Source organism: Lissotriton helveticus, assembly GCF_964261635.1.
Source record: "Lissotriton helveticus chromosome 1_1 unlocalized genomic scaffold, aLisHel1.1 SUPER_1_unloc_18, whole genome shotgun sequence".
Lineage (NCBI taxonomy): Eukaryota > Metazoa > Chordata > Amphibia > Caudata > Salamandridae > Lissotriton > Lissotriton helveticus.
Window position 1 is genome coordinate 718,438 of NW_027611657.1, and position 23,232 is coordinate 741,669.

The following is a 23,232-nucleotide window of genomic DNA, read 5'->3' on the forward strand; positions in this document are numbered from 1 at the left end:
TGGAAGGCTGCAGGAGCGTTGCTCAAACTGTAGGGCATCACTTGGTACTCATATAATCCATACTTTGTTCTGAATGCTGTTTTTCATTCCTCTCCACTTCTCACTCAAATTAAATGGCACTCCCCATGTAAATCTAACTTTCTGAAGATTTTTTCATCTTTTAGTTCATCTAGAACATGGGTACTCACAAACTTTCTCTCGGGGGCCAAATTTACAGTGTGGTTTGTGGCCAAGGGCCACACCGGTGGAGGCGGAGTCAGTGGGGGAGGGGGAAGGGGCTAGAACGAAAAAAACTGTGAAACTGTGACCATGAAGTTGAACTCAGGCCCCTGCAGCTGACGCATTCATCCACTGAGCCAACAGACCAGTATACACACACATCTCTCTTTCTCTCTCCCTATCTCTCCCTCCCTCTCTCTGTCTCCCTCCTTCTATCTCTCTCGCTCCCTCCTTCCCCCTCTCTGTCTCCCTCTGTCTCTCTCCCTCCGTCTATCTCTGTCTTACCTCTCTTTTTTCTCTCTCTCCCTCCCTCTATTTCCTTCCCTCTCTCCGTCTCCCTCCATCTGTCTCCCTCTATCTGTGTCCCACTGTCCATCTCCATCTGTCTCCCTCCCTCTGTCTCCATCCCTCACTCTGTCTCCCTCCCTCTGTTTCCCTCCCTCTCTCTGTCTGTCTCCCTCCCTCTGTCTGTCTCCGTCTGTCTGTCTGTGTCTGTCTCCCTCTGTCTGTCTCCCTCTCTCCCTCTGTCTCCCTCCCTCTGTCTATCTCATCCCTTCCTGTGTCTGTCTCCCTCTCTCCCTCTGTCTCTCTATGTCTCTATCGCTGTCTGTCTCTTCCTCTATCTGTCTCTGCCTCTATCTGTCTCTGCCTCTATCTGTCTCTGTCTGTCCCTGTCTCTGACCCTATCTAGCTCCGTCTGTCCCAGTCTCTATCTGTCTCTGCCTCTATATGTCTTTATCTGTCTCTATCTGTCTCACCTCACCCGGCTCTCACTCCCTGCTCTGTCCTCCACCTCCCTCACCGGGCTCTCACTCCCTGCTGCCCTCCACCTCCCTCACCCGGTCTCTCACTCCCTGCTCTGCCCTCCACCTCCCTCACCCGGGCTCTCACTCCCTGCTCTGCCCTCCACCTCCCTCACCCGGACTCTCACTCCTTGCTCTGCCCTCCACCTCCCTCACCCGGGCTCTCACTCCCTGCTCTGCCCTCCCACCTCACAGGGCTCTCACTCCCTGCTCTGCCCTCCACCTCCCTCACCCGGGCTCTCACTCCCTGCTCTGCCCTCCACCTCCCTCACCCGGACTCTCACTCCCTGCTCTGCCCTCCACCTCCCTCACCCGGGCTCTCACTCCCTGCTCTGCCCTCCCACCTCACCGGCTCTCAGTTCTTGCTGTCCTCCCCCCTCCCACCCCCTCTCCCCTGTGTGTCAGCCTGGCTGACACAGCCTCCCGGGCACCCCAGTACTTCACAGGTCTTTAAACGACCATTTGTCTGTTAATGAGGCTTTGTTCACCTCTTAGTGCCCCTGCAGCTCCACTCTTGACTGTGGCTGGAATCGCCCGGGGCCCCCACAGAGCAGGCTCTCTGATTACGCACTGCTGCTCCCCGAGATGTTTGCTGAAGTTAAAAAAAACAAACACACAGGTGCGATGTGTCTCAAGCTCCGCGGGCCGCCACTGAAGGCTTGCCGGGCCGTACTTTGAGTACCCCTGATCTAGAATAACTGAAATCAGGGGAAGAGGCTAACGATTCTTTATTGTAATCTTGTTCAAGGCACGATAATCTATACACAGTCTCAGATCTCCGTCACATTTTGGAATGAAAAATAACGGTGAAGAAACGGGGGACTGTGAAGGTCGTATGAACCCGTTTTCTAAGTATTTCTTAGGATGACGGTTTTCAGCTTCAGTAAGCGCATACATTCGGCTACAAGGAAGGTTAGATCCAGGTTCCAAATCAAATTTTGCAGTCATACCAGTGATGTGGGGGCAACTTCTTTGATTCCAAACCACTGAAAACTTCAGCAAACTATTGCTATTCTACCGGAAGACTCAGTTTGCACCTCAAACACCATCATCTTTTGCTTGCATAATAAAGCTGCTAGATTTCCATCTTGCTCGTTCTGCTTTTTTCCGAAGCAATTCTCCAACCAATAACTTGGTTGTGTTCAGTTAACCAAGGCAAACCCAGGATGATTCCAAACTGAGGAGCATCGATCAAGTTAAATTGAATCTCTTTCTTCTGACCTTCAACAGAGACAAGTTCCACAACTTCTGTGTGACTGGTTATTGGGCCGGAAGATAAATTTGTACCCTCAACAGCCCTAACTGCCTCACTTCTCTCTTTAGGTAATGCCTCAGACCAATTTTCGAGGCATATTTGAGGTCACAAAAGTTCCCCGTAGCACCGGAGTCCAGCATCACGGCCACTCCTGAAAGAACTCGGTCTTGAAATCTTAGGGTCCTCGTCAGAATAAGGTGTGGATCGGAAGATTGTAGAATATTGGCCACCTGATGAGAAATTGGAGTTGTATCCTTGTTAGCAACCACCAGCTCAACTCCTTCTACTAGTGGTGCAGAGAGTTTTCCTTCTTGAAGGTTTTTGGCTTCTTGGGACATTTCTTTACAAAATGTTCACTGATACCACAATAAAGCCATAGATTATTCTGTCAACGCTTTGCTTTCTCTTCTTTGGAAAGGCGGCCTCTAATAGTTCCAATTTGCATAGGTTCGACTGCATGTTCTTTATCACCAGATTTAACAACCTATGTGTTGACCCGGTCAAAGCGTGGTACACTGGGCCGAAATTTGCATTGTCTTTCACCCCTTCTTTCCGTTTGTCGATAGTCTATCTCAAAAACGAAATCAATCAAAGCTGAAACTTCTGTAGGGCGATTTGGGATCGGTGACACCGCATCCTTTAAGTTCTCTTTCAAACCCCAATAGAACAAGGCTGCCCTTTTGGCCTCCGGCCATTCAGTTTCTACAACAAGTTTGTTAAATTGGGCCAGGTAAGTGACACGCTCTCGATTCCCTTGCCTCAACTCCAGTAATTCATTACCCGACTATCAAAAATTCACAAAAACACTTTCTTGAATTCCTCGAAGTTCTATAAAATTGGGGAGTCTTGGGTGACCAGGGGCATTGACCATGAAGCTGCGTCTCCATTGAGATACGACAAGATGGAAGTTCTACAAGATTGTGCATCTGGGAAGACAGTAGGTCGACATATGTGGTACAATGAGCACTGAGTTAAGAAATGTGGGCCTTCGTTTAAAATTTGATTACCATATTTTTCTCCCTGACTCCCATCAACTCTTGTTGAATCTCCTTAAGAATATTTCCTAATTTTTTATAATTGAACCCTTTAGCCATTCTGCTCAGGTGAGTATTGACGTGGGCACTTCACTCTGATAAGGGTCGTGGTTACTCACAGTGCCAACACTCCCAGGAGCAGAACTATGAGATTTTCCAAATTCGGAGCAGAACTATGAGATTTTCCAAAGTCCACCACTGGTTTTCCCACAGCCACCAACTGAAGAGTGTACTAGTAGCCGTGTGAACACAGCCGGGAAAAAGGGGAATGGAACAGAGAAGAGACTACCTGGCCATCTGGCTCTTCCACTCTACATCTTCCTTTCTGCCGTACTCCGTTTTATGCCTTTCTTACTCCCTCTCTCTCTTCAAGCATGAGTGGAAATCGATGTAACAGAAAAGCACACCATTACTAATTTCCTTCAATTCCTTCTCCACTTTCTTACTCTCTCACTTTCTCTCTCTCTCTCTCTCTCTCTCTCTCTCTCTCTCTCTCTCTCTCTCTCTCTCATTATATATATATATATATATATATATATATATATATATATATATATATATATATATATATATATTTCCTTACCCAGAGAGCCTATGGCTTTTGCTCCTAATCTATTCTTCAATATAACTATTTTATTCTTTGGTAACCTGCATTATAAACAAAATTTTCGCACCCTTTCGGTGAGTTAATTTATTCTTTTTCACTCATTCGTTCATTCCCTCACTGCCTTACTTTCTTATCTTCTGAATTCTTCTTACTTCTCCCTTAGAAACCTTCTGGAGCCTCTGTCATCAACCAAGCAACAAAGAAATCAGGAACTGAAGTATTCAATGGGTAAGGGTTAATTATTCTCTTTATATTTCTTTTTTCCTATTCACTTTAAATTGGTATTTCTCTCCAGTTCTAAATTACCGAACTAACCGAGGCACCGAAGCGCTCTAAAATCAATCGGCGCACTTCACAGCTGGTCTAGACCTCGCGCCCGTGTCCAGGAACTCAGGACTAGACCGGCAACTTCCACCGCGGTCCTCCCTGTTGGTAGTATAGGGGAGAATGCCCGGTTCCGCACTATAATCGCCCGCGACCTTTTCCGAGTGGGTGATCTTTGCAATGCCGGTTCAATGGCAGATACTGCGAGACAAAGAAGAGCTTTAATTACTAGTGCCTGACCTGTGTTATTGCATTGTTTGCATCAGATTCTCCTACTACTTGGCCCGTGCTATTGCATTATTTGCATCAATCCTAGTGCCTGGCCCGTGTTATTGCATTATTTGCTTCAATCCAAGTGCCTGGCCCGTGTTATTGCATTGTTTGTGTCAGATTCTCCTACTGCTTGGCCTGTGTTATTGCATTATTTGCTTCAATCCAAGAGCCTAGTCCGTGTGATTGCATTGTTTGCATCAGATTTTCCTAGTACCTGATCTGTGTTATTGCACTGTTTGCATCAGATTCTCTTAGTGCTTGGCCTGTGTTATTGCATTGTTTGCATCAGATTCTTCTAGTGCCTGGCCCGTGTTATTGCATTGTTTGCATCAGATTCTCCTAGTGCCTGGCCTGTGTTATTGTAGTGTTTGCGTCAGATTCTCCTAGTGCCTGGCCGTGTTATTGCATTGTTTGCATCAGATTCTCTTGGTGCCTGGCCTGTGTTATAGCATTGTTTGCATCAGATTCTTCTGGTGCCTCGCCCGTGTTATTGCAGTGTTTGTGTCAGATTATCCTACTGCTTGGCCCGTGGTATTGCATTATTTGCATCAATCCTAGTGACTCGCCCGTGTTATTGCATTATTTGCTTCAATCCAAGTGCCTGGCCCGTGTTATTGCATTGTTTGTGTCAGATTCTCCTACTGCTTGGCCCGTGTTATTGCATTATTTGCTTCAATCCAAGAGCCTGGTCCGTGTTATTGCATTGATTGCATCCGATTCCCCTAGTACCTGATCTGTGTTATTGCATTGTTTACATCAGATGCTCCTCGTGCCTGGCCTGTGTTATTGCATTGTTTGCATCAGATTCTCCTCGTGCCTGGCTTGTGTTATTGCATTGTTTGCATCAGATTCTCCTTGTGCCTGGCCCATGTTATTGCAGTGTTTGTGTCAGATTCTCCTACTGCTTGGCCCGTGTTAGTGCATAATTTGCTTCAACCCTAGTGCCTGGCCCGTGTTATTGTAATGTTTGCATTAGATTCTCTTGGTGCCTGGCCCGTGGTATTGCATTGTTTGCATCAGATTCTCTTGGGGCCTGGCCCGTGTTATTACATTGTTTGCATCAGATTCTCCTTGTGCCTGGCCCGTGTTATTGCATTGCTTACATTAGATTCTTCTGGTGCCTGGCCTGTGTTATTGCATTATTTGCTTCAATCCTACTGCCTGGCCCGTGTTATTGCATTGTTTGCATCTAGTGCCCGGCCTGTGTTATTGCATTGTTTGCATCTAGTGCACGGCCTGTGTTATTGCATTGTTTGCATTAGATTCTTCTAGTGCCTGGTCTGTGTTATTGCATTGTTTGCATCACATTTTTCTAGTACATGGTCTGTTATTGCATTATATGTGCTGCTTTTGGTATGGTATTATTCTAATAGTTGCAGCTTTTCTAACAAACATGGTACCTTTTATCCCAATCAAGTGCATCTAACTGCAAGGTCACTGCCCTCTTCCTGCAGTGTTGTGTGGCCCTTTAGGCTCCGAGTGAATTTTCCCGATTCATGCCCTTATATAGGTAGGATTCACATTGCCCTTATATAGGCATAGAAATCAAGTCCTTACTTAGACATATCCCATGCAGACCAAATATAGGCATGGCTACTTCCACCCGTACCAAACGTCATAACGATTACTTGGAAAATCAGCTTAAGCAGTTAGGGAACTTCTCCTTGCTCGAATATTGATTTGTCCAAGAACTCATGTACTTTGCAAAGAACAACTGTTCCCTAGGGGTTCTTTCCTGACGTTATTATGCCCGACTTCATGTCAAAATGTGGCATTCCTAGACACCTTCAAGGTATAAATATACCTCCACTTGCTCTAGAAAGACACGGTGGTTCGGAGCAGTTCGACTATACACTTGCCCGACGGAGCTCGCTAAAGAAAGTGCCGAAGGAAGCCGACCTTCCAGCTGACGCACTGATCGGGAAGCTGTCACTTCTCCTGCAGAGAATCCAGCTCCAGTGTTTCCAAGCTCCCCTTGCGGGGAGTTGGGAAGTCGAGTCCCAAGACAGAGATACCAGACCTCCTTCATTCTAACGAAGGTATGGAGCCTATTAGAACCTAGAGAAATCTTGGATAGATTCTTGGCAAAGAAATCTAAACCTATTCTACACAATACTTACTTCTTCCCTTGTACTAGACTTAGGTTAGGTACATTGGAGTAGGCGTATTTTAGAAGCACCAGTTGAGTATTTTAGCCTGTGTATTTATGTATGTATTTTTATATGGCTTAGAACCCATACAATGCTCTTACAGTATTATTTTATAATACTATTCTCGCTGTACGCATTATACTTCGCAGTCTGCTTAACGATTGTAGCAGTTCACTTCTCTTGTATGAGAAAGAAGACTGTTCAATAAACCTTTTTATTGAAAATGCCTGTCTTACTATTTCTCTGCAACTCTGTAGAAACGAAGCATGCACGATTGACTGAGTAAAATACGTATCTATTGTTTCCTCCACTCTAGAGATATGTTTCTCATTCTTGGGAAACAAAGTTCTCATGTTTATGCGGTTATCAGAAACTAATCCCTTCTTGTGAATTCGAGAAAGTTTCTAGTGACCACTGAGCTAGCTGACACTCACTATTAAGTTTAGTATATTCAATAGAGACCTAGTCGACCTCAGTCCTACGTCTAATCTATAGGATATATTATTCCAATGCGTAGAGCCTATTGGGAATATAGGAACTACGCTACAGCAGTAGCAATCTACTTCCCATTTATGAAGCAACAGACAGCACAGCATGCCTGCCAGAGATGTCGTAGGGTCAGAAACAGTACATAGGTAAATAGGTATAATGGAAAACTAACTGATGAGTACGATTTTAAATGAAGAAGCTGCTGTGATAGACGGCAAAACATCCATGTCGAAACATCAGTAGTAGGACAATGGTACATGGAACGATAATAGTAGATTTATTTATACGTCTATGCAGTGCGTGTCACTTAATGTTCTTTTCTCCCACTCTCATGAGATGGTTTTACAAGGCAACTCCGAGCTCACTGAGTGTGGAGCTTCCACGAATCCCAGAGACGTTCCAAAGACGGTAACAGAGAAGGTTGAAAGATCTGAGTCTTGATCCTGGCAGATGGACTAGTGATCCCTGAGGGGGTGTAGTTGGTCTGTGTGTTGCCATGGCTGTCCAGTGGATGTAAGAAAATGTCAGCAATTTGTGGAGGGCCCTCTTTTGGGTGAGAACCTCCCAGCTTCATGCAATACGGACTAGAGGGTTTGTGTCTGCGCAGGATGAGTTACATTCTGATAGCTAAATGGAGGACCTTGTCCAAAGGGGATAGATGTTACCAAGGATTAACATCTTCAGTTACGACAGATAGAGAAAGTCCATTTACCTCCAGGTGCTAGAAAAGCTTTCTGCACTCTGCTGGTGCAGGCAGGCAATGGTAAACAAAAATTGGTTCTGTCGGAAAGTGAACAATTTCTTAGTTACACAACATATATTCCTATAACTTTTCTTACTTAGTTATACTTGGAAGTATTTGAATAGGAAAATCACACACCACACATTTTTTATCAAAAAAGAGAGAAGGGTTGTTATTCATCAATCCCTTTACAGAAATTAATTTTCAACACTTAAAAATTGGTTGTCCATACAATAGATTTTCAAAACAAAGTGCACAAGTGAATAAATTGTGATCAAGTGATTTGAGTGTATAATACAGTGAAACAATTTTTACAGCTAAAATTAAAAGAAGTACAGGTCCAACAATGGTTTCAATTTCCACAGACAGTACAATTATTTCTATTTTTCTGCTGGGATATAGCAAGGACCAATTGGAAAGTTAACGTCGACGTTTCGACCCTGGAGTACGGTGCTGTCTTATTAGCAACCAGTTCGGGTCTTCATCAGGACGAAAGAGAAGAAGGGACAACCTACAATTAAAAAAGGCGTGCCTGTTTTAGTACGGGGTGTGTGAAATTGACAAGTGGGTGATAACACCCTTCATTTAATTGCTCACCTGAAATTTCGTATTTTGGGGTGGGGGGGTTGCTTGGTTTAGGCGTCCTATTTTTGCCTCTATAGGACGCCTAAACCAATTGGTCCTTGCTATATCCCAGCAGAAAAATAGAAATAATTGTACTGTCTGTGGAAATTGAAACCATTGTTGGACCTGTACTTCTTTTAATTTTAGCTGTAAAAATTGTTTCACTGTATTATACACTCAAATAACTTGATCACAATTTATTCACTTGTGCATTTTGTTTTGAAAATCTATTGTATGGACAACCAATTTTTAAGTGTTGAAAATTAATTTCTGTAAAGGGATTGATGAATAACAACCCTTCTCTCTTTTTTGATAAAAAATGTGTGGTGTGTGATTTTCCTATTCAAATACTTCCAAGTATAACTAAGTAAGAAAAGTTATAGGAATATATGTTGTGTAACTAAGAAATTGTTCACTTTCCGACAGAACCAATTTTTGTTTACCATTGCCTACCCAGGTTCTGAGGGTTACTGGGTTACCCCATTACAAGTAATGGTGCAGGCAGGCAGGCGGGTCAAGAGAGCGACCCTTGACCCTTCCAGGTAGGTCGCGCCCCCTCCGCACAGCACCGCCTGTGCCCGTTCTCTCCCTCCCTGCCCTGTGTCTCTCTGCCCGGTTTTTCCTTCTGCTCCACATGCGACCCCTGTGGCTCTCTGCCCGTGGTGCCTTCTGTTGCTTAGCTGCCCCTGCATTTCTGTGACGTTTCTACCCTTGTTTGTGACCTTTGTGCCCTCTGTCCACTCGTTTCCCCCCATTTTTTGTGACCTTTTTCTGCCATTTCTTGTGACTTTTGTGCATCTGTGCTACTTGTTTGCCCCCGTTTTTTGTGAACTTTTCTGCCCTTTCTTGTGACCTTTGTGCCTCTGTTTACGACAAGGGGGAGGGGGTTTCGATGGGCAATTTCCACTCGTTAAGAGTGGTAGGTCCAACCTCAGCGTGTGCCCTAAAGTCGTAAGTTTTACAAAAAGGCTTGGCTGTTCCTCAAATTGGTGAATGTACGTGTCACACTAATGTTTGGATACTGTTTGTCTCAATGAGTCCTACAGTTGGGCATCCATTTTTTGGGATGTAATGCCCTCACACACCCTTTCAGGTGTCATGCTTCATCATCTGAGATGCTCCTCGTTGGGTCGGCGGTGCAATAACCAACGGGCAACACCTTAAAGAGGGGCACTTTAGCGGAGATCTTTTATCCAACTGCCGTCAGATGAAGTGAGGGTGTGGGGCCAGAACAGCGTAGACGTATATGTGAGTTAAAATAAAGCTAGGAGTACCAGTATCAAGTTTATTCTCGGGGTCCCCTGCTTTAATTAAAATGAAAGACTAGCCGGTACTCGTTGGAATTCAATATTTCCTGTATGAGTCTCAGTTAGTGTGTGATCTAAATGGTCAACATGTTTCTCGCGTGTGTGTACAATGACAGGCGATTCTTCAGGACCTTAGTAATGAAAGTATCTATAGTAGAAGACTGTCTACGTTCGCAGGATCTATCTGAGTTTCTAGTGTACTATTCTAAAAATCTCACAAAAGGAAATGTGTTCCATGTGGTAATATACCTGTGTTGTGCTGCTTCTGCCTAATGTGTCAAGTATACACGCTACAACAGTACCCGGCGGACTGTACATCGGGTTCATACATCCAAAATTTGGTTAAAGTCTCCCGTGCGTCCAACTTCTCGACCTACCCACGCCGCTGGGTCTGGGTGCCTCTTTTCCACTCGTTTCCCCCCGTTTTTTGTGACCTTTTCTGCCCTTTCTTGGGACCTTTCTGCCTCTGTTCCACTCGTTTCCCCACGTATTTTGTGACCTTTTCTGCCCTTTCTTGGGACCTTTCTGCCTCTATGCCACTCGTTTCCCCCTCAATTGTTGTGCCCTTTTGCCTTCTGTTTCCTTCGTCGCCCCTCACCACTGTGTCCACCGCCCCCCCTGACTGCCCATTTGCTGCCCCCACCTCCCGCCTCCCAGCTGCTCCTCCCTTCCACCTCCCCATATAGGCTGGCCCCTTCGTGGTGAGGAGAGCGACCCTTGACCATTCCAGGTAGGTTGCTCCCCCTCCGCACAGCACCACCTGTGCCTGTTCTCACCCTCGCTGCCCCCATGTCTTTCTGCCCGGTTTCCCTTCTGTTCCCCTCGCTGCCCCCATGTCTCTCTGCCTGGTTTTTCCTTCTGCTCCCCTCGTGGCCCCCGTGTCTCTCTGCCCGTTTTTGCCTTCTGTTGCTTAGCTGCCCCTTCATTTCTATGACCTTTCTGCCTTCTGTGTCACTCGTTTCCCCCAGTTTTTTGTGACCTTTCTGCCCCTTCTTGTGACCTTTGTGCCTCTGTGCCACTCATTTCCCCCCGTTTTCTGTGACATTTTTGCCCTTCCTGTGACCTTTTTGCCTTCTGTGCCACTCGTTTCCCCTGTATTCTTATGACCTTCTTGCCCTTTTTATGACCTTTCTGCCCTCTGTGCCATTTGTTTCCCCCTCAATTGTTGTGCCCTTTTGCCTTCTGTTTCCTTCGTCGCCCCTCACCACCCCCGCAACTGTGTCCCCTGCGGCTCCGCCCCCTGACTGCCCATTCGCTGCTCCCGCCTCCCAGCTGCTCCTCACTCCCACCTCCCCACACATGCCGGCCGCTGCGCGTTCGCGCTGCTGGCATGCAGCAAGCCTGTCTGCACCTGCCCGCACCTGGACCGCGCCCAGCGCAAGAACCCCTGGCCCCCACACCCGCCACCACTATGATGCCAGCACTCTGCAAGCTCTCAACCCCGGACGGACCCACAACTGCTTCAAGGCCGCCCCGAAACGCACACACGCTCCCTTCACCTGCCAGAACTGAAGCTACACCAGCCACAGAGCCGACAAACCACTCGCCAAGAAAGACCTCAACCACCTCCGATGCATACTACTGAACACCCGCTCCGCACGCAAACACTCCGTCGAGCTCTGGGACCTGCTCAACACAACCTCCCCAGACGTCACCTTCCTGACAGATACCTGGTTGAACAACTCCTCCGCACCCGACATCGCCGTAGCCATCCCACACGGCTACAAGATCACCCGCAGAGACCGCATCAACGGAGGTGGAGAAGGAATCAGCATCAGGGTCTCGACTAGCACTGACGACGCGCTCAGCACCGCCGAACACATGCATTTCCAGATCCACACAGACCCTAATTCCACCCTCAGAGGCACCCTCGTATACCGGCCCCCCAGACCCCGCCCCCAGTTCAGTGACTCCATCGCCGACTTCATCAGCACGCACGCCCTGACCTTCACCGACTACATCCTGCTCAGAGATCTGAACTTTCACCTTGAGAACAACAACGACAACAACTCCACAACCCTGATCGATAACCTCGCCAACCTCGGACTGAGACAACTCGTCACAACGCTTACCCACTCCGACAGGCCACAGGCTCGACCCTGTCTTCTCCTCAAGTCCGCATGTCTCCGTCAGCCACACAACCGAACTCCTCTGGACCGACCACCGCTGCATCCACATCACCTTCCAAAAACCCACCACACACCACCGCACCCAACAGATCCCCCACCGCTGCTGGAGCAAAATCACCGAAGACCAACTACATGCAAACCTTGCTCTTAGCCCACCCACCGAACCCTCCAACACCGACGTCGCTGCCCACAACCTCAGATGCTGGATCGAGGACTGCGCCAACACCCTCTCCCCACTGAAGAAACCCCCCCACAGAGACACCAGCAATAGGGCCAGCTGGTTCACCCCAGAACTCCTAGATTCCAAGCATGCCTGCAGGAAATTAGAGAAGAAATGGCAACGTGAACAAACTCCGGACAGCAACGCAGCACGCAAGGACGCCGTCCGCAACCACCACCACCTCATCAGGGCTGCCAAGAAGACCTCCTTCAAAGACCGCCTCGACATCAACGCACACGACAGCAAGGAGCTCTTCAACATCGTGAAGGAACTCTCCAACCCCAGCTCCAACACCAACGACATCCCGCCGTCGCAAGCCCTGTGCGACTCCCTCGCCACCTTCTTCCATCGCAAGATAGCAGACATACACGACCGCTTCAACACCCAGACAGCCCCAACAGACAGCAACACAATAGACCCTCCGCACACCATCGAACACATGCCTTTGCTAGCCTGGACCAGCGTGAGCGTCCATGACACCATCAAGACCATGCTTTACCTATCCCAAATTCAGAAAACATATAGTAAGCAAAGTAAACAAGTCAGGAAAAGGGTTTACCAGGCAAAAAACGTTGGAGCCAACTGTCGCTTGCAAAATGTTACACAATCTCAGCAAGCTTCGACATACAGTATCTACAGGGCAATATACAGATGAATTAACTGCAGAACTGTTTAAGCGTCTGTAAAAGCTTTTCAGTAGCGAGGTCCATAAACACATTTAGCTGGCAGCTAGTGATTAAACAGGTGACCTTAGTTTGTGGCTATGTGACATGTTCAAGGCGCAAACATGCAAGTGAGGGCCGCCTGGTAAACCACAGCTTAGTGCAAATATATATTAGTGCACCGGTATTGAGGTAATGGCCTGGTTGCAAATATCAGAATTGTCTGAAAGCAAGGAGGGGCCAGAGCTAACAGTCCACCACGATCATTGTAACTCAGCACCCACCCACCCACTCACAGTGACGGTAAAGGTTGGTCTTCCTACCCATGTCGTGACCTCCATTTGCACTAAGCTGTGGTTTACCAGGTGGCCCTCACTTGCATGTTTGCGCCTTGAACATGTCACATAGTCACAAACTAAGGTCACCTGTTTAATCACTAGCTGCCAGCTAAATGTGTTTATGGACCTCGCTACTGAAAAGCTTTTACAATTGTAGGCGGATGCCTTATGTTGTTCCCTTATTATTTTTTCCATCTGTACCCCAACAGGCTTCTGCAATTAAAACAGGCAATGATTAATACAGTCCTGATGATGATCCCGGTTTATTAGGAGCCAGGGGATTGAAACGTCGACGCTTAAACAGTTCTGCAGTTAATTCATCTGTATATTGCCCTGTAGATACTGTATGTCGAAGATTGCTGAGATTGTGTAACATTTTGCAAGCGACAGTTGGCTCCAACGTTTTTTACATGTTAAACCCTTTTCCTGACTTGTTTACTTTGCTTACTATATGTTTTCTGACTTTGGGATAGGTACAGGATTGTGCCCTATCTAAATGTGTGTATGTGACCTCCCCTAGGTCAATTGATTTCTCCTTGATCATACATTAAATATTTCCTCACCCGGCTGTGTGGAGAAAATTTTATTATAGTACTGATTTCGGTCTATAATTTCATTGTTTATTTTATTGAACTATCCTTAGGACCTTTGTTCTCTATAATAATTGACTACCCATGGTCCAGGGTATCCATTGGGCTCCCTTGTTTACTTAAAAAACCATCAAGACCATGAGCACAATCCACTCCGGCTCACCGTCAGACCCTTTCCCGCACCACGTCTTCAACAAAGCAAGCAGCTCCATCGCACCCCACCTATGCAACTTCATCAATCTCTCCCTTGAGACCGCGACCTTAACAGAGAGCTGGAAACACGGCGAGTTCACCGCCCTACTCAAAAAACCCAAGGCAAACCCAAGAGACCTCAAGAACTTCCGACCCATCTCTCTGCTCCCCTTCCCGGCCAAGGTCATCAAGAAAATTGTTACCAGACACCTAACCCGATACCTCGAAAACAACCGAATCCTGGAACCTTCCCAGTCAGGGTTCCGCAGCAACCACAGCACCGAGACAGCCCTCATCGCCGCCACCGACGACATCAGGACCCTGCTAGACAAGGGGAAGACTGCAGCCCTCATCCTCCTAGACCTCTCCACCGCCTTCGACACAGTCTGCCACCGCACACTACGCGCATGCCTCCACGCCGCAGGGATCCGAGACAAGGCCGTGGAATGGACCACCTCCTTCCTCTTCGGCAGAACCGAGAGCGTCTGCCTCCCCCCGGTCCATTCCGAAGCCTCAGAGATCCTCTGCGGCCTACCTCAAGGATCCTCCCTCAGCCCGACACTGTTCAACATTTACATGGCCCCGCTCGCACACGTCGCCTGACAGCACGACCTCAATATAATCTCCTACACCGACGACACTCAGCTGATCTTCTCCCTCACCAAGAACCCCATCACCGCCAAAGCCAAATTCCATGACGGAATGTAGGCTGTTGCCAACTGGATGAAGATCAGCCGTCTGAAGCTGAACTCGGACAAGACGGAGGTGCTCATCCTCGGCTCCAACCCGTCAGCCTTGGCGACTCCTGGTGGCCAACGGCACTGGGGGCAGCCCCGACCACCAACCTCCACGCACGCAACCTGGGAATCATCCTCGACTCAACACTTCCAATGACCAAGCAAGTCAACATCGTCTCCTCCTCCTGCTTCAACACCCTCCGCATGCTCCGCAAGATCTACAGATGGATCCCGACAGATACAAGAAAGACAGTCACCCAGGCCCTCGTCAGCAGCAGACTCGACTACGGAAACGCCCTCTAAGCGGGAGCCCCAACCAAGCTCATCAATCGACTACAATGCATCCAAAATGCCTTGGCACGACTGAGCCTCGATGTACCACATCACCCCCACCTGAGAAACCTACACTGGCTCCCCGTCAACAAGAGGATATCCTTCAAGCTCCTCATCCACGCACACAAGGCACTCCACAAGAACGGCCCAGCCTACCTCAACAGACGGCTCTCCTTCTACACCCCCAACTGCCAGCTACGCTCCGCCGACCTCACTCGCCACCGTCCGTCGCATCCGAAGAACGACCACCTGCGCGAGATCCTTCTCCGACCTCGCCGCCAAGACATTGAACACCCTCCCACTGAGCCTACGACAGACCCAAGACCTGCTGACCTTCAGGAGGATACTAAGACCTGGCTGTTCGATCAGTAGCGGCCCCCGGCTTAACAAATGACTGATTGTTTCTCTAGTTGGCATTTGCCAGGGGATGTTCAGATACATTGGTTGAATTAAACCTTGGAGCAGCACTTGTAGCGTTGACTCTTGGAGTCTTGTAGTGTGTGCTGGAGGCGGTAGAACTGTCTTAATGTTCCATAGAGCTCAGAAAATCCAGACTCTCCATCTCAGAGCTCGACCTCTGTGGCTTGACCAGTAGAACTGCAATAAAGAAGATGACCTTGACCAGTTCTACCTCTCCCAACCTTTGAACGGATCCATGAGGAAATAAGTCCTTGTCTGGAAAGCAGATCCACACAAGGAGCAGCTGACAGAAGACCCTGCCTGGGAGGAAGATCTGCACAAGGCGCAGCTGACAGAAGGTCCTGCCTGGAAGGAAGATCTGCAGAAGGTGCAGCTGACAGAAGCCCCTGCCTGGAAGGAAGATCTGCACAGGGCACAGCTGACAGAAGGTCTGCCTGAAAAGAAGATCTGCACAAGGTGCAGCTGACAGAAGCCCTGCCTGGGAGGAAGATCTGCCCAAGGCGCTGCTGACAGAAGTCCTGCCTAGAAAGGAAGATATGCACAAGGCTCAGCTGACAGAAGTCCTGCCTAGAAAGGAAGATATGCACAAGGCGCAGCTGACAGAAGTCCTGCCTAGAAAGGAAGATCTGCACAAGGCACAGCTGAGAGAAGTCCACCCTGGAAGGAAGATATGCACATGGTACGACTGACAGAAGTCCACCCTGGAAGGAAGATATGCACAAGGCACAGCTGACCGAAGCCCCTTCCTGGAAGGAAGATCTGCACAAGGCACAGCTGACAGAAGTCCTGCCTAGAAAGGAAGATATGCACAAGGCACAGCTGGCAGAAGTCCTGCCTAGAAAGGAAGATATGCACAAGGCGCAGCTGATAGAAGTCCTCCTGGAAGGAAGATATGCACAAGGCACAGCTGGCAGAAGTCCTGCCAAGAAAGGAAGATATGCACAAGGCACAGCTGATAGAAGTCCTCCTGGAAGGAAGATATGCACGAGGCGCAGCTAACAGAAGTCCAGCCTAGAAAGGAAGATATGCACAAGGCACAGCTGACAGAAGTCCTGCCTAGAAAGGAAGATCTGCACGAGGCGCAGCTGGCAGAAGTCCTGCCTGGAAGGAAGATCTGCACAAGGCACAGCTGACAGAAGTCCTGCCTAGAAAGGAAGATCTGCACGAGGCGCAGCTGGCAGAAGTCTTGACTGGAAGGAAGATCTGCACAAGGCGTAGATGACAGAAGTCCTGCCTAGAAAGGAAGATATGCACATGGCACAGCTGGCAGAAGTCCTGCCTAGAAAGGAAGATCTGCACGAGGCGCCGCTGGCAGAAGTCATGACTGGAAGGAAGATATGCACAAGGCACAGCTGACAGAAGTCCAGCCTAGAAAGGAAGATATGCACAAGGCACAGCTGGCAGAAGTCCTGCCTAGAAAGGAAGATCTGCACAAGGCGCAGCTGACAGAAGTCCACCCTGGAAGGAAGATATGCGCAAGGCACAGCTGAGAGAAGTCCTGCCTAGAAAGGAAGATCTGCACGAGGCGCAGCTGGCAGAAGTCTTGACTGGAAGGAAGATCTGCACAAGGCGTAGATGACAGAAGTCCTGCCTAGAAAGGAAGATATGCACATGGCACAGCTGGCAGAAGTCCTGCCTAGAAAGGAAGATCTGCACGAGGCGCCGCTGGCAGAAGTCATGACTGGAAGGAAGATATGCACAAGGCACAGCTGACAGAAGTCCAGCCTAGAAAGGAAGATATGCACAAGGCACAGCTGGCAGAAGTCCTGCCTAGAAAGGAAGATCTGCACAAGGCGCAGCTGACAGAAGTCCACCCTGGAAGGAAGATATGCACAAGGCACAGCTGACAGAAGTCCAGCCTAGAAAGGAAGATATGCACAAGGCACAGCTGGCAGCAGTCCTGCCTAGAAAGGAAGATCTGCACGAGGCGCAGCTGGCAAAAGTCCAGCCTAGAAAGGAAGATATGCACAAGGCGCAGCTGGCAGAAGTCCTGACTGGAAGGAAGATATGCACAAGGCACAGCTGAGAGAAGTCCACCCTGGAAGGAAGATATGCACGAAGCGCAGCTAACAGAAGTCCTGCCTAGAAAGGAAGATCTACACAAGGTGCAGCTGGCAGAAGTCCTGACTGGAAGGAAGATCTGCACAAGGCACAGCTGACAGAAGTCCTGCCTAGAAAGGAAGATCTGCACGAGGCGCAGCTGGCAGAAGTCCTGACTGGAAGGAAGATCTGCACAGGGCGCCGCTGACAGAAGTACAGCCTGGAAGGAAGATCTGCACAAGGCGCAGCTGACAGAAGTCCTGCCTGGAAGGAAGATCTGCACGAGGCGCAGCTGACAGAAGGTCTGCCTGGCGATGACCTTAAAGCAGTGAGAGACCAACAAACCACAAGATCCGTCAAGCCCAGCTAGCCACACTGGACACAATGTACACCAAAGGCCTCATTTAGATTTCAGCGGATGGTTTATTCCATCACAAATGTGACAGGTATCCTGCCCGCCCCATTAAGAATGCATTACATCCTGTGGCAATTATAATAAGGCAGGCAGGATATCTGTCACGTTTTGATAATGCCTTGCCGTCGTTTGCAGAGTTTTACTCCGCGGAACTCCACGAAGTGCCATAGAAACTCTGTCGCACTCTGCAGACTTCCGCTAGTGCAGAGTTTATTAAGTTGCACTGCTCTCACTGATTTTTAGTGCCAGTACTATAAAAGCCTGCTTTAACAATTGCATCATTTAATGATCAAGAATTTCTTTTTTCAATTTTCAATCTTAGAAAACAAATATATATACTGTGTGTACAACAACATAAACAAGTATTATATATACTATTATATACAATAAATATACAACACATTTGAAATGACAAATTTTTCACTTATACCACATCCATACTTCTTTCATCCTTCCCAAACATACTACAAACAAAACAATCCCAAAGGGCACCAAAATCCAAATATAAAATGAAAATAGATTTAAATCCAAATCATCAATGGTCGAAATTATTCTGAAATGATGTTTAAGGCACTTTTTTTGTAACAAATTCTTGACAAAAAAGCGGATTGAGATGAGCTATGGTGATTCCTTAGAAAGGGTGACCTGGGATAATGGTCGACGCGTTTCGAACCCTGAAACTTGTGGGGTTCTCATCAGGACCAAGAAGACTCTACAAAAAACAAAACATAACCATTTGTAGGTGAACTAAAAAATTAACTTAAGTGTGCCTCCCCAATGGCGCTTCCCCTACCTTGAGTCTTTGCTACCATTCTCCTATGTAGTGGTGGTATATGGGAATCTAAAAAAATTGTTGAAAGTTCTGATTAGGTCCTTCTTTACATGACAAACATTGCAGGTTAGTCATATTCATGCATCACATCTCTTATTCTCTCATTCTCTACCCCGACACTTACCCCAATGGGAGGAAGATGATCTGATGGCGGACACACAGCGTGGGCGGCTCGCCTAAGGCTGTTGAGTAGTTTGGATGATCTTTTTCTGTAAGGTTAAAAAAGTAACCACCAATTACGGACTTGTGACCTGCGTTAGCACTTGGTTAGCGCCGAACTGGAAACGCGCTCGCATATTGAAACCTTTCTTTGCTGAGCTGCGCGCCACAACCGGTATTAAAATAGAAGTGATTCCACAATTTTCTTTTGCTTAGCGTCCTGCTTTCTGTTAAAGCAATCTCGGACTTGGATGCAGTCTTACCTGAATCAAGCAAAACTTTCTGAGTTAATCAGAGTCCTAGTTCGACAAAAACGTCCTGGTGAGCCATGGCACAGATTGAATTCAGTCAGTGCCTGAGTGAGTGTGGAAAATTACTTCCTGTATGTCACATGATCGGTCTCACGTAGCAAAGCATTCTGGGACCAGAAGTCCAATGTATATAAAAGGTGGTTCTAAACGAAATGAAAATGTTTTTAAGGTCGTCCTATTGTACCATAGATGGGGCTGTCTGTGTGGGTGTAGAACAATATTCCCTTTATATCGCATAGTCGTTGTTGCGTGAAGCATTGTGGGAACTGAAGTCCTGTATGTCCTGAGGTAGTCCAAATGAAGTGACTGTTGCGCATGGGCAGTGGGGGTTCTTAGAATTCAAGATATTGCTTTAGGTGAATGTTGCGAGGCACAGGTAGGTGGGCAGTTCTCATGGTGAACCCAATATTTAGTATGAAGGAAAAATATAAAGGTTCGCAGTTCAACACTTCTCAATCAGTATTCATAGTGTTAGAAAGGCAATGTATATCTTGATGTTATCATCCAGGGGTGCCTTCTGAAAGTTTTGAGGAGGGCCCTCTCAAAGCTTGAAAATTTCTGAAATTTCATTGAGGCCATTTATTGCGGTATTATATTTCATAATTAACAGAGCTTCCCGCTGGCTCAGTCTGGCATCCAGGTCACTGCCGCGTTTGTCATTTTCGATTTTTGATATTACCGTCCATGAGAGTTCAGATTCCTTATGCTCATTTGACATCCAATGGTTGACGAGTGGTGCATTTGCCACATGTCTTCTTATCCGAGATTTGTGCTGGGTAATCCTTTGACGGATCTCTTGCGTGGTCTTCCCAATATACAGTTTTGGACATGGGCATAATATCCCATAAACTACATTTTTCGTTTTGCAGTTAGTAAAGCTTTCATGCTTCCAATGAGTGCCTTCAAAAGAGAAAACTGATCCTTCTACTGTTTGCTCACAGCATGTACAGGTCCCACATTTATGATGTCCCAATATTGGAGGGAGTTGAAGCATTTGTCTGAGATTGAGTTGTTGTTCATTGGGCAATGCTGCCCTGACCAGATGGTTTGCCACGTTCATATCTTTCTTAAATGCAAACAATGGCAATTCTGAAAAGTCCTCATGTAGATCTTTAACTAAATGCCAGTTGGTATTGATCATTTTCTTTAGTTGGTGTGCATTGGGACAAAAAGCTGTTACGCACACGATTCTAGTGGATTCCTGTTTTTTCTTTTTTTCAAGCAGCGAGTCCCTGGGGACCCACCATGCTCGTTTAAGGGCGTGTCTCACAAGTTTCTTTGGGTACCCTCTTTCAACCAGTCTTTCGACGAGCTGGGAGGCATGTGCAAAGTACTCATCCTTACAACAACAATTCCTCCGTATCCTCAAGAATTGTCCGAAAGGCAAATTCTGTCGTAGACTTCTTGGGTGGTAACTTGTGTAATGGAGGCTTTTATTTCTGTCCGTTGTTTTCCGATATAGAGTTGTTCCTAAGCCGCCATTTAAGGGAAAAACTTTAACATCCAAGAATGTAATTGCTCGATTTGATGATTCCGCAGTGAATTTAATGTCCTGTGTTTTTGAATTAATCCAGCCGACAAATTCCTCCAGAAGTTCTTGGGATCCGGTCCAGATAAAGAAGACATCGTCTATGTACCTCATATATTTAGAAATGCTGTCCGAGTATGGGTTGTTATTGTAAATGAATTTTCCTTCATATAGTCCCATGTAGAGAACTGCCAGCTCAGGTGCAAAGGGGCAGCCCATGGCTACTCCTTTTACCTGGAAGAAGAATTCGGAGTCGAATGTGAAGAAGTTTCTCTGTAAAGCAAATTTTGCTAAATTTAACAAAAATTCTGTGGGGACCCTTCTGGGGCGTGGTCTAGAATCCAGAAAAAACTCCAACGTCTCCAATGCTTGTTCTTGTGGTATTTGAGTATAAAGTGAAGTGACGTCCATTGTCACCAATAATTGATTTGTAATGTCAAACTGTACAGTCTTTATTCGGTTCAAAAAAGCTGTGGTGTCTTTCAAATGAGCTGGTACTTCGTTGACAAATGGCTTCAGAAAGAAATCAATATATTTCGCCACTGGTTCTATGAGAGAATCACAGCCCGAAACAATTGGGCGTCCTGGCAGATTTGTGTCATCTTTATGTAACTTGGGGAGAACATAGAACACCGGTATTCTGGGACTTGTATTTTGAAGGTAGAGAAATTCTTTAGGACCAAGGATCCCACACTCAAAACCACTTTGAATGATCCTGAAAAGTTCGGATTGTAGATCATTTGTGGGGTTCTTTCCGATCCGACGATAACAGTTGGTATCATTGAGTTGCCTAAATATTTCTTCCTTATATTTGTTTACATCCCAGACCACTATTCCTCCTCCCTTATCGGCCTGTTTTATGACCACAGTTTTGTCATTTTTTAATGTCAATAGGGCATCCTTTTCACTTTTTTGAAGGTTGTATTTGATGTATTGCTTTTTATGTTCAATTGCTGATATTCCTGAAAGCAAAGTCCTTTCAAATGTTAAAACCTCTTTTGGAATTTTATACCCAGGAGGGATAAAGGTAGATTTCTTTTTAAGTCCAGTGACTTCCAACATATTGGAAGGGGGAGAATCTTTAAAGAAAGTTCTGAGTCGAATCATACGGCAAAACTCCATTGCTTCCAATTTCATCTTAACGAAGTTTGTAGGTTTTGTGGAAAAGTAAATTTTGCCATGTTGTATGTGCCTACGTGTTCCCCATCTTATGTTATATGTGCATGATCGATATGCATGTATTCCCTCCTGATCGATTAAAGACGCAATTACAGTTGTGTCCATCTCTAGTATGCCAGTTTCCAGTCATCGTGAAAGCAACGAATATTAGGCCTATGTAAACCTACGTTGCCACATTTCACAGTGTGCACGTTAATTCATTGAATTGTCCCCGTTTCTAGGCCTCAAAAGGGCCCGGACTCAGATTCAGCTCCTGTCTCCTGAACCCTCTCCGAGGAGCGATACAGCCCCCACCTGCATCCCTGACCCTTCACTTACTTCATGCCTCGCAGTGCCCGGCCCGGCCTGGCTCTGCATCCCAGTCTGCCAAGAGTATGTTATGCTTCTAGTTATCAGTCCAGCCCTCCTTCTCTGCATTCCTAAGCTACTGCATCGCATCAATAGTTTCCGTCATGGTCTAGCCTTTATGTCTCCATGTAAGAGAAATACTGTATTAATATTCATAGAATATTCCTCGCACACGCAACACATGTAGAATTATGCATGCACCAGTCTTAGTGTCTAGTAGCCTTTGCCCTGATAACTTTTGGATTCTATCAATATGTACTCCAAACACCAGATACCAGATATGCCTTGGGTACATGTCGCTCTGACACTCCAGACTTTAGTCTCCTCTTCTAGCGCAGATGTCATAGCCCCCAGTTCTCCCTGGTAACACGTCATTGCCCGTTTGCGCGCACCACTAGGTTAGAGGTCCCAGCTGCTCAGGTAGCCCCCTCCATGTTTCCGCCCCGTTTATGACATTTCTGTTACGTTTACATCACATGTCTATGTATACGCCCTGTACACGCCTTCTTGTTACATCATTTTGCCCTTATCTTTCGCGACTGCTACGAGTCACGCCTACTGCTACGCCTACTGTATTGAATGTAATGCAATTGTTTTAATATATATATACTGTGGACTGTTACAAAAAGTTACCCATCCTCTCTTGTCCTTTCCCGTTTCCTGGCAGCTGCCATTCCGTTCTATTGCAGGCTGTCCTGTTCCTGTCCTTTATGCCTGATTAAAGCCTGTCGACTCAAGATACCTCGAATCCTGACTCTTATTTATTGAGCTATCTGTTTTATTGATTGTATTAAAAAATAGTACCGGTAATTAATTATTTATTTACCACATAATGGCGCCCGAATAGGAACTTGCCCTTTCCCCACGCGCCGGCGAAGCCACGCAGGCCCCCTGACCCTCTGCAGCCGTGACGGAACTCTACTGCGCACCGGCAGATATTTCTGCTTCAAGTATCCCTCAGGCCCACGGAGG

General features: G+C 46.9%; 1 protein-coding gene across 1 annotated transcript in view; it reads left to right on the plus strand.

The window, feature by feature from the left end:
* LOC144805675 (uncharacterized) overlaps positions 1-23,232 on the plus strand; it is a 68,426-nt gene that overhangs the window by 10,690 nt on the left and 34,504 nt on the right. The window contains exon 3 of the mRNA XM_078672185.1: positions 4,082-4,146. The gene's annotated coding sequence lies outside the window, so the exon portion shown is untranslated. The remainder of the gene's footprint in view (positions 1-4,081; positions 4,147-23,232) is intronic.